The following is a 12,926-nucleotide window of genomic DNA, read 5'->3' on the forward strand; positions in this document are numbered from 1 at the left end:
GGCGGGTGATCCCCAGGGGAAGGGCGTTCTCTGTGGGTGCGCCTGCCCTATGGAATGATCTGCCTGTGGATCTCCGGACTGCCCCCGACCTTTGTTCGTTTCGCTGGGACCTAAAAAGATGGTTATTTGATTTATCTGGCCTGGACTGAGGGGTTTTAAATTTTTAAATTTTTAACTTTTGGGGCTATTAATTGTTATTAAATTTTATTTTAACTCTATTTTAACTTATATTGTTTTTTAACTTTGCCCTGTAAACCGCCCTGAGTCCTTCGGGAATAGGGCGGTATATAAAACCAAATGAATAAATAAATAAATAAATATTTATTTATTTTACTTGCCAAAAACAAGCATAGCATAAGACAGGGGTCGGCAACCTCAAAAAGCAAAAGAGCCACTGGGAACCGGTTCCATCACACATAAAAAAAGTGGGAGCTGTGCGCGTGCATCCACGCACGTGCATGCGCAAAAACAACCCATTTGGAGGCCTGCTGCCGCTTTCCAAACGGCGGCAGCAGGCCTCCAAATGGGTACCACCACCGCCCATTCTGAGAGGTGCGCGCGCAGCTCTCCAAACCTTTGGAGAGGTGCGCGCGCACCTCCGCCTGATAACCCGTTTGGAGACCTGCTGCCACTGGTTTGGAAAGCTGCTGCGGCCCGTTTGCAGAGCTACCGAAGGCGGTAGCTCTGCAAATGGGCCGCGGCAGCTTTCCAAACCAGCGGCAGCAGGTCTTCTAACGGGTGTTTGAACGGAGGTGTGTGCGCACCTCTCCAAAGGTTTGGAGACCTGCGCGCCCACCTCTCCGAATAAGCGGCAGTTTGGAGGTCCCGGAGGGTGGCTCCAGCAGCGCTCGGGGTGAAGGCGGCGCCGCAACCCAGCGCCCGTCACCAGGGAGACCCGTCGCCGCCGGCGTGCAGGTGCGTTCACATAAAAAAAAGTGGAATCGCGCGTGTGCATCCTGACCACTATCCCCAGCACCCCATCTGGGCCTGCGGCTTTGCTGGGATTCACAGCCTTCAATACAGCTCTCACTTGGTGTTCACACAGGGTGAGTGGCTGAGAGTCAGAAGGCCGGCCAGCAAAGGCTATGGGGTCTGGTGTTTTAACCTCGTAGCGGGTGAAGAAGATATTCAGCTCCTCAGCCAACGAGGCATCAGTGTTTGCCATGCTCCTCGTGCTGCCCTTATAATTGGTTAAGTGCTGCAGTCCCTGCCATACTTGCCTCGGATCGTTGTTCGCTAAATGGTTCTCCACCTTTTGTTTGTATTGTTGTTTTGCCATTCTAATGCCTCTTCTGAGATTTGCCCTAGCCTCTCTGTATCTGTCCCTGTCCCCCGCCTTAAAGGCAGAATCCCGGGCTCTCAGGAGTGTTCGTATCTCTGCAGTCATCCAGGTTTTAAAGTTCCCGTAAACTCTAATGCACTTATCTGTTGTTACACTATCAGTGCATGTTCTAATATAAGAGAGTACGGCATCTGTATATGAATTTAGATCTTGTTCTTCAAATATACTCGTCAGTGGTTTCAAAGCAGTCCTGCAACTGACTGAGAGCACCCACTGGCCAGGTTCTGACCCTTTTTGTGACTGCCTGAGTCCTTTTCCTGAGAGGAACATACTTTGGGCACAACAGGAGTGAAAGATGGTCAGATGTACCCAGGTGGGGAAGAGGGAAAGCTCTGTATGCCTGTTTCAGATTGGAATACACATGGTCCAAAGTGTTCTTCCCTCTGGTGGAAACTTGCACATACTGTACAAACTTAGGGAGAACTGTCTTCAGACAAGCTTGATTGAAGTCCCCAGCCACGACAAGAGCGCCCTCTGGGTGAGTTTGCTGCTGCCTGGTGATGACATCATACAGCTTAGAAAGTGCCATGTTGACATTGGCATCAGGTGGAACATAACATAAACAGCTATAATAATTACTACAGTAATTTCTCTAGGCAGATAGAAAGGCCTACATATAACAGTCATCAGTTCCACATCTGGGGAGCAATATGTGTATACCAATCTGCTGTTAACACACCATTCACAGTGTATGTACACACACAGTCCTCCTCCTTTACCCTTCCCGGAGCGTTTATCTCTGTCAGAGCGGTGAAAAACTCGGCCTATCAACTCCACAGCTTCATTCGGTATCTCTGAATGTAGCCAGGTCTCCGTGACAACGATCGCACAGCATTCCTGGAGAGGCCTGCTTTCTGCTAACTGCAGCTGTAATTCGTCAATTTTATGGACGAGGGATCTGGCATTGCTCAGAAAAAGGCTCGGCAATGTTGGTCTAAAAGGCTGCCTTCGAAGTCGAGTCAGAATCCCAGCCCTGCGGCCACGTTTTTGCTTTCGCTCCTTTCTCTTTCGCTTATATAGGGTGAAGAGGGCAGAAAATTCATTTGACAAGATACATACTGTATTCTATATGCTGTATTCATAACTTTTAACATTCAGATTTCTGTTGATTCTGAATCAATGCCCTGATTTTGATGGTGGTTTGGTTTGTCCTTTTCTACTTCCTATATACAAACAAAATTTCTCATGGCAACGGGCTTAGCTTGGCCTTAATGTCTTGTCTCTACAAGGCTAATCATTGTTTCAGTGAAGTCCAGCTAGAAATTCCTAGCTAGTTCTTTCAGACTTAGAGCAGACCAGAGTATCTGTTTTTATCACAATTTGGTGAGTGATATTTTCCCAAATCAATATTCCAAGAGTGCAGAGGAGATTTTCAACTATCACGAAATAATACTTTTTGTTAGGAGAGGGAGGGGACAAGTCTTTGGTTATTCATTCTCAGTGATGGAGATGTCCAAACTTGCCAGTGAGATGAATTGATGTGGACTCTTAGCAACCACATCGGTAGATTGATCTGTCCCCAGTGCTCCACAATGAGCTGCCCTTAGCCTGACCCTTCAGGTCTTCAAATGGTGCACCCATCACTGTGGTAATCAAGTCCATTCACCTAGCTGCTGGTTATCCTCTAACTGCATATTTGTTGCACTCGTGTTTCCCCCAAAATAAGAGCCACCTCGAAAATAAGCCCTAGCCTGATTTTTTGGGAGTGGGCCTAATATAAGCCCTGGCCCCAAAATAACCCCTAGTTTAGAGCGCACCCACTTCATCCCACCATCTGTTTTTTGGCAGGCCGGTTCACGTGCCTCTCCCCTCCCTCGTCTCCGCCTGTTGCTGGTGCTGCCACTACAAGGTGGCCTGAATGTTAAGAGAGCCGGGGGCAGAGGCAAATAGAAGCTGCCTCTTTTCTATCCCTGCCCTGGATCGGGGCATCCGGTGGGCGGGCAGGGGTGTGGGATGTCCGGGGTCTCAACCATCAGCTTCTCTCTCTCACCCTCACCCCGAAGCAGCCTCTGGAGGTGGCCTCCACTGCCCCACAGGCTTTATAGGGATTGTCTGAACAGCTTCCCAATCTAGTAAAGGCCACAATGGCATAAAAATGTCCCCCCCCCCAGTTTCTCATCTTTCCTTTTCAGGCCTGGTTATGGGACAGAAAAAGCATTGGTCACACTTGTGGATGATCTCTGGTGAGAGCAGGATGGGAGTAGTGAAACCATTTTCACTCTCCTTGATCTCTCAGCATCATTCAAAACTATTAACCATGGTATCCTTTTGGGCTGGCTGTGAGATATTGGGCTGGGCAACACAGTTTTTCACTGGTTTGGTTCTTTTCTCCAAGGACTGCCCCAATTGGTTTTAGTAGGGAGTGAGATATCCAGCCCACAGCTGGTCTTTTGTGGTATGCTGCAGGTTCGGTATGCTCCCCACTCCTTTTTAACATTTATATGAAGCCACTGGGTGAGATCATCTGTCACCATGCATTGAGGTATCATCAATATGGTGATGATAGTCAACTCTATATCTCCAACTCTGGTGACCCAAGTCATGCTGTTGCTGCCCTTTCATGGTGCCTGGAGGCAGTGGGGGACAACAGGCTTTGACTGAACTCTGGCAAGACTGAATGACTTTGGGTGCATGGAGCTTCAGGATCCAGAACTCTGACATCTTTAATTCTGGATGGGAGTGGCACTACCCCAGGCAGACCCAGTTTACAACTTGGGGATTCTCCTGGACTCATGACTCTTTTTGAAGAGCAAGTGGTAGACGAAGCTAGGAGAGCCTTTGTACAAATTTGGGTTGTCTGCCAGTTGCAGCCTTTCCTGGATCAGAACTCTCTGAGTTCAACCATTCAAGCTGTGGTCATCTCACACTTGTGTCATGGTTCTGACAGATGAAACCCTTCAAAAGAACTTCAAGGCATTGTTTTCCTTAAAGAATCTTTTATTTGGGAAACAAAGTATTGGCACTACATAGTTGAACCCCAAAACTAAATCCCCCCCTCCGGATACAAGTAATAAAGTACAATTCCCACACCCAATAAACAGTCATAAATCACATTCCCCAATTAGCTTGAAGCGTTGGCTTTCTCCCCAGCTCTCCAGCCCGCCAAACGTTATCAGCTCTGGACCCAGTTTGTCCTTGGATTCCCACGGCAGAGTTATTATTATTATGGCTAACTGAAATCTCATCCCAATCCCCCCTCCCTGCACCAACTGATTCTAAAAGCATAGAGAAAATGGCTGCATTTTCATCTGTCGTCAAAGGACTGCATAGCCTCCAATCAAGGGACAGAAACTTGTCAGCCTCCTTGACTGGGCTGTGGTTGATGGGTATGATTAGGTATCATACTGATGATAGTGAACCCCATATCTGCAGATGATCTAACCTAATAGATTCATCTAAATGTTGAACAAGAGGGGGAATGCACCAAGCCCTACAGTAACCTGCAAAGGAATGGCCTATGGCAGGAGTAGGCAATCTTGGCTCTTTTATGATTTGTGGATTTCAACTCCTGGAGTTCTTGAGCCAGCATGGCTGGCTCAGGATTTCTGGGAATTGAAGTCCAGAAGTCAAAAAAGAGCCAAGGTTGCCTACCCCTGGCCTATGGAATTACTTCTTTGCCCCAATCAACATGCCTGAAAGAGGCCCTGAAGGAAGGCTAGAGATAGGATGGTAGTTGTCTAAGAAGAGAGCCCCTGTTTAAGGGGGGGGGGGTGCATCACCCCTCCTTCAAGGCTGAAGATACCACTCCCTCTTTAAAAAAGCCTGATACCTGAGCATGGATCCAATCACTGGCCACCTCCCTGGTTGTCTTCACAGTTCAGAAGAGATCTAGACCCAACAAACAGATGGCCAAACTTTCAGTACAGAAAATGCCATCTACTTACCAAGGACTCATCAATATAAATTCATCTCAGATCACATCAGAAGATATGTTGGCAGGAGCTGCTCAGTCAGAGTCCCAGTCATAGAGGATCTGAGCAACTTTATCCAATGGATAGCCACAATATTTCTCACAATAGTCCTGCAGATGGTCCTGTGGCCCATCCCTGTCCAGGAGAGACTGGATCACCCAAAATTGGGCTGCTGGATGGCTACCCTCAGATGCAATAGGAGTAGAGAAATATTGACATTTTGCCACCCTGATTGCCATGAGGTATCCCTGATATGGGCTTTTATTATTAGAGCAAGTCTTGAAGCGAGTCTGACTAAACGTGGCTGGGCCTGTTCAGACATTTCATCTGGAGTTTCTCAGTAAACCAAAGTGAGTCCCACAGTCAGTGCAGAGAGGCCACATGCAGTCCAAAAATCTAGCCATTCATTCCAAGCAGCAATTTAAGGCTTCACCAAAAACACCCACCAGGTCCTTAGGGAAACCCCCAAGTTCACCTGGAGACTCATTGGGTCTCTCAGTTGCCAATCAGGTAGATCCTCTCTTTGCCTTCATTTGTTACATCCTCTCTCCTCATAGAGGAGGAGAATACCACTAAGCCCTGATGGTACGATGCCAATCTCCTCCACTACAGGGTCATGCTGTAGCTGCCCTGAGATGAAAACCAGATTGTATGTGTCACTGACAGAATGAACCAGCCCATCAATGACTTGGGACACATCCATGGTTACCATGGAGGCAATGAACTCCTGATGTATGCCAGACTCAATGCCACCAAGTTGCAAATTGAAATCCCCATGTACCAATACCCTTGAGGACTCTTGCCAGCCCTAGATATAAATATGGTAATATGGGAGGATTAGAAAAACTATAATATCGCAGACGAAGGTCATAGACAGGTACAAAGTAAATACTAAGGTGAAGTAAATTGTGTGCACAACATCCTGAATAAGAGCTTTAAAAATGAAGTTGAATATTTGCATTATTGGGGAGGAAGAAAGTTAGTGCTAGGTGTTGATCTGTTTCACCCTGTCAAATCAAGAATGTTTTGCACAAGTCAGTGGCTAGTTATATGATTGAGCTTCTCTCCTGATAATTTTTCAACTGTGAATGTAATAAACAGAGTGCATTGCTTATTCAAGGAAGATAATGGTATTATTCTTGTATTTTATAACATGAGTTTCAATAATTTAATCTGCTCTGCTCACTAATGTTTCTTAGATCTGTTTTGATTTAACAATAGGAAAGCCTTGGGAAACAGATGGAGTTATGAATTAACATTACCTCCTTCAAATCCCCTGTGCCATTTTAATTTGCACATCTATAAATTACAAGGCCTACAACTGTTACCTCATCTAGTGGAACAGCTCCAGTTCAGGGAACAAGAATTTGTAGGGAGGTTTTTTTCTTATTGATTGCCCTATTTTCTATATACTCTCAAGAAAAAAATAAATCTAGTTATACACACACACACGTGTGTGTATGTGTGTGTGTGTGTGTGTGTGTGTGTGTATATCTAGATCACTGGGTCAATCTGGCTCATCTAGGCTTGGAGCAAAGCAAATCACAATTTCTTTACCTCATCATTTGCAGCTAGAACTCTACTATCTAAAGCTGAAATCTCATTCACTTGCATTTGCAGCTTGAGGAGCTGTTAAATTTGTACATTATATTTGTTAATTTGTAATACAGGTTTGTAATTTGCATAATTAGAAATTATATTTGTGAACTAAATTATAGTTTCATGCAAGCAGAAGATTGGGCTGCCATTTGTAAGTGGTTAGTGATTTATAGATTTTGCAGGCTCCACTTTCAAGATCACTTAAAAAGCACAATGAAAAGTAGCTGAGAAGGCAAAATGTTACAGCCTCCATTTAGTTTTGGATATGTGGTTGGGATTATGGAGGCAAATGTTTCTCTAAGTGCAATAAATATGGTGTTTAATTATTGGCAGGGAAGGACATCTTTATCCAGTCTATCTGCTTCCTTATCTAGGTAACAAAGTACTATTATCCTATCCTATCCTATCCTATCCTATCCTATCCTATCCTATCCTATCCTATCCTATCCTATCCTATCCTATCCTATCCTATCCTATCCTATCCTATCCTATGCTATCCTCTCTTATCTTAACCAATGCATAGTATTACTGGTTTTTAAATAAGATGCCATTGCTAGAGATGGGGAAAAAGCGAAAGTGTACTTTCTGCCTGCACCTGAGTTTCCTTACTCAGCTAGCTTCTTTACCTACCTTATGGTTATGATGGCATAGCTTCCTTGATCTTTTTGTCATATTTTTTATTATACTTTACAGATACAAAGATAAAAGACTAATACAAACCAAGAAAAATGTAAACAAAAAATAAAGAAGATAAAAAAGGTGTACAAAGAGATAGAGAAAACAAAATAAAAAGCAAGAAAAAAGATAATATAAAAATGATCGTCCCTCCCTCCAGGCAAATAAAAACAACTTCAGCAACTTAATATCTTCTCTAATATTTCAATAAAATAAAATCTCTTATATGTTACTAATCATCAAATTATATCAATTCCTCATTTAATTCTAATCTGCAAAAGTGTGTTAACAGTTATGAAAAATATATTTAACCTTAATCTATTAAATCAGTTTTGCATTCCAATTTAAATCTTTCTCTAAAAATAAAATGAAATAGCTCCCTATTTATAAACACATCTTTAAAGCCTGTTCAAAAAGAAATTCCATTCATAGCAATCAGAAACAACATATAAACTTGACCAAATGTCCATAATGAATTCCTTCTATTTACTTTTTTTATCTTTAACCTTGTCAAATAACGTCCTACAAGCTGATCTCTTATCATATTCTCTTTGTCTGCTCTCCAGACAAAGAGTTAGTTAAACATGTCCCTTTTGTAAATCCCACCATCAAAGATGATACCAGCTAGAGAGCAGAAAAGCTCAAAGAAGTAGTGCAAGATTGGAAGATATGGAGAGACCTGGCTCATAAAATCACCAAGAGTCGTACATGACTGAATGGATAACATTGTCATCATCATTTTGTAAATCCAAGATATGAATGTTTTCCAACTCACTTTTTTGCTTTATTATTTATATATCCCCTTTAATTATTGAGATATCAACGGGTTTCATTCTAAATCCATTGTGGCATCTTTTTCCACATCATTTTTGTAATCTGGTACTTTTTAAAATCCAAATACACATTCAATTCAGACTCAGTCTTCATTTTATCCAATAAAATTTCTTCTAGGTTATAAAATCGGACAGTCTTTTAAGTAATTTCTGAGTATATTGTTCCTAAACAGCCTTTCTTCTACAAATAGTATTGCTCCATTGTATTAAGGGGTCTTTTTTCCTCTGAATTGTAATTGTTAGTTCTCTCTAGTTCTCTCTTGTCATTTGTTTATTTTCCAGTCAACAAAACTTTCCATCAGGAGGGTTTCTTACAATTAATTTCAAAATATTTGTATATTTTTTTGTAAAATTTTAAACAACCCACAAGAAATATTCTTTCAAGCCAGTCTAGCTCCATAACTATCCAGAACCAATATCTAATATCCCTTTTGCTGTTTTCAAAAAATTAAAGTTTTTCTTTTTAATCCTTAAACTTACATAGTTTTTTTTTATCCAGAGCAGAAGGAAATTCTCCCAGTATGCTGGCACTTAGAACAGCCAGAGCAAATCTGAAAAGTGCCATAAAAGATGCAAAGCAAGCCCATTGCCAGAAAATTCAGAACTTTTTTCAAGACCCAACAAACACTAGTCTAATGTGGCAAGGAATCCAGGCCATTATGGATTACAAGGTGACTCCATTGAGATGCGAGGACGACACAGACTTTCTAAACAAATGGAATACATGTTTTGGTAGATTTGAGGCATCAAATAGCACTCCTGCTAGGAAAGCTATGCCCCATTCTGATGAGCAAGTGCTAAGCTTTGATGTCACCTCTGTCCGGAAAACACTGTGGAAAGTTAACATTCAGAAAGCAGCAGGCCCAGATAACATCCCTGGATGTGTCCTTAGGGAATGCGCAGATGAGCTGGCTTATGTTCTCATAGATATTTTCAGTCTCTCATTGCAGCAGGCAGTGGTCCCATCGTGTTTTAAGATGGCCATCATCTTGCCAGTGCCAAAAAAGTCCACAACTACAGGCCTCAATGATTACCATCTGGCTGCACTGACATCCACCATTATGAAATGCTTTGATAAGCTGATAAAGGACATTATTGTATCTAGCCTCCCGCCAGCATTTGACCCGCTTCGGTTTGCCTACTGATCAAATCGCTCAACGGAAGATGCTGTTTCTTCTGTTCTCCATCTGAGCTTGAAGCACTCAGAGGAAAGAAATACTCATGTGCATTTGTTGTTTGTCGACTTCAGTTTGGCATTTAACACAATCATTCCCCAGCATCTAGTAGACAAACTGGTCCTTTTAGGCTTAAACACTTCTTTGTGCAACTGGATTCTTGATTTTCTTACCATCAGGCCCCAATATGTGCGAGTTGGAACAGATATCTTTAATACCATTTTCTTGAGCACGGATTCTTCTCAGAGCTGTGTCCTAAGTCTACTGCTGTTCACCCTGTTGACCCATGACTGTTGTGCTAGGTTTGCCATCAACCATATTGTGAAGTTCGCAGATGATACAACAGTAGTGGGCCTTATTCATGATGACAATGGGGATGAGGGGTTGGTGAACTGGTGTAAGGAAAACAGCCTAGTTTTAAATACTGGAAAAACCAAAGAGATCATTGTCGATTTCAGAAAAGGCAGGCACAGCCACACTTCTCTGTGCATTAATGATTCACCTGTGGAGATGGTTACCAGCATCAAATTCCTGGGTGTGCAACTAACGAATAGGCTGGCTTGGTCGCTCAACAGTGAGACACTGGTGAAGTGGGTACAGCAACGCCTGCATTTTCTGCGTCACATGAGAAAAGTAGATCTTCCTTCTTCTATCCTTACCATTTTCTACAGGGGGACGATAGAGAGCATCCTGTCATACAGCATCATAGTCTGGTTTGGAAGCATCACTGCTTCAGACAGGAAGGCGGTGCAGAGAGTGGTGAGGATGGCTGAAAAGATCATTGGCAGTTCCCTCCCTCCCATCCAGGACATAGCACAGAAGCGTTGCTTGAGCAGGGTCCGCAAGATTGTCTGGGACACTACACATCCTCTTCACGACCTGGTTTCCTTGTTACCTTCTGGGAGGAGGCCTCGTGGTATCCATAGCAGAACATCCAGATTCAGCCATAGTTTCATTCCATACAGCATTAACCTTGTGAACTCTCAAGCTTTTTCCTTCCGTTATAAATTCAAGATGGACAGTATTTATTTGTTATGTATATAGGGGTGTGGGTCTATACATATGTTGTATATAGTATATTTAGGTGTTTGTCATGTATGTGTTTCACTTTGAGAGGGGGCAACTAAATTTCACTTTTGATGTGTGCTGTTGTGCCCGCAGTAAAAAAAATGACAATAAAGGTTATCTTATCTTATAATTAAATTTACCTTTCAGAAGGTTCTTAACTTGTAAAACTGTCAGTAATAAGCAGCTTCCTAACATAGTTAAGAGAGGAAACAGATGAATCTGGGGTCTGTTTGAAGGTTCCAAACCACGGCTTAGGCACCCCACCCCCTCCCAGAGCTCTCACATCTTCTGGAGATCACTATTTTACAATTTCTTTACACACAGATTCTGTAACGAGCAAACTTGTGAGTGTACTGTGTCATTTGCTTGATCTGGAGAGGAATTCCAAGGAACCAATCAATTCACCAGCTTCCCTTTTCATTGTGGTCATTGGCCGTGCAAAAGTGGAGGCATCTTGCTGTACCCAGAAGTTGAATCTCTTCCTTGTTCTCAGAATTCTAAAGTTATGAAAATGGACTTTTAGTAGTTTGAAAAGAAGACTGATCTACTTGGTGGAGCAGTGGGCTAATGCCTCCTTAAGTAACACCAGCTGCCTGCAATTAGTGCAGGTTCGCATCCCACCAGGCTCAAGGTTGACTCAGCCTTCCATCCTTCCGAGGTAGGTAAAATGAGGACCCAGATTGTTGGGGGCAATAAGCTGACTTTGTAATAATGCCGCTTTGGGGGGGCCGAAAGCCCTAATAAGCAGGCATATACCGTATATACTTGAGTATAAGCCAAATTTTTCAGCCCACTTTTTGGGCTGAAAAATTCCACTTCGGCTTATAGTCCAGTCAACAAAAAAACTTACCGAGGACTTGTGCGCGGCCGAAGCTTTGGTGCTTCCGGGATCGCGCGCACCTCTCCCAAGCCACCGCCGTCCGAGACCTGCCGAAGTTTGGGGAGGTTTGGGGAGGTGCGCGCGCACCTCCCCAAACCTCCCCAAACGTCGGCAGGTCTCTGTTCCTCCGCGCCCTGCCTGCCTGCTTCTTTCCGCAGCGGAAAGAAGCAGGCAGGCAGGGCGCGGAGGAACGGAGACCTGCCGACGTTTGGGGAGGTTTGGGCGCCTCCCCAAACGTCGGCAGGTCTCCGTTCCTCCTGCCGACGTTTGGGGAGGTTTGGGCGCCTCCCCAAACCTCCCCAGGTCTCCGTTCCGCCGCGCAGACCTGCCGACGTTTGGGGAGGTTTGGGCGCCTCCCCAAACCTCCCCAGGTCTCCGTTCCTCCTGCCGACGTTTGGGGAGGTTTGGGCGCCTCCCCAAACCTCCCCAGGTCTCCGTTCCTCCGCGCAGACCTGCCGACGTTTGGGGAGGTTTGGGCGCCTCCCCAAACCTCCCCAGGTCTCCGTTCCTCCGCGCCCAAACCTCCCCAAACGTCGGCAGGAGGAACGGAGACCTGCCGACGTTTGGGGAGGTTTGGGGAGGCGCCCAAACCTCCCCAAACGTCGGCAGGTCTGCGCGGAGGAACGGAGACCTGCCGACGTTTGGGGAGGTTTGGGGAGGTGCGCGCGCACCTCCCCAAACCTCCCCAAACTTCGGCAGGTCTCCGGACGGCGGCGGCTTGGGAGAGGTGCGCGCGATCCTGGAAGCACCGAAGCCTCGGCCGCGCGCAAGTCCTCGGTAAGCTCCGGGCGGTCACTTGCTTCGCGTCTCCTGAGGGAAGGGGGGGCGACTGGAACGGGCGTGTTTCCTCGCCTGCTGGGCACCGCGATTTGCCCGGGGAACGCGCGGGCCCCGAATGGCAGCGTGGAGCGAGGAAGCGGACAGCCAGGGCTTCCCCGAGAGCCGCGGCCACACAGGGTATTCCTGTGTATTCAGGCTTGCAAAATGGCGGATCGAGCCTCTGCTGGCGGCGGAGGCTTGCAGAACGGCGGATCGGCTTATACTCGAGTCAACAACTTTTCCCAGTTTTTGGGGGTGAAATTGGGGGTCTCGGCTTATACTCGAGTTGGCTTATACTCAAGTATATACGGTACATAGAATGAAGGCTATTGCTAAGCACATTGGTTTGTGCTTAAATTGTAAGCCACCCTGAGTCTTCGGAGAAGGGCGGGATATAAATGGGATTAAAATAAAATAAAATAAATAATTTCAGCTTTATTGCAAAGCCCACCTAAAACTCATAGCAATAGCACTTAGACTTATTTACTTCTCCATAATGCTTTACAGCACTCTTGTGCTGTACCACTCACTCTCTCTCACACACAAACACATATGTAACTGTGGTTTAGTGAGTTTAGTAATATTCCCCAACAATTCCCTTCAACAAAAACCCAGAACCATCCT

The sequence above is a fragment of the Vipera berus genome (assembly GCF_964194415.1).
Source record: "Vipera berus genome assembly, chromosome: 3".
NCBI lineage: Eukaryota > Metazoa > Chordata > Lepidosauria > Squamata > Viperidae > Vipera > Vipera berus.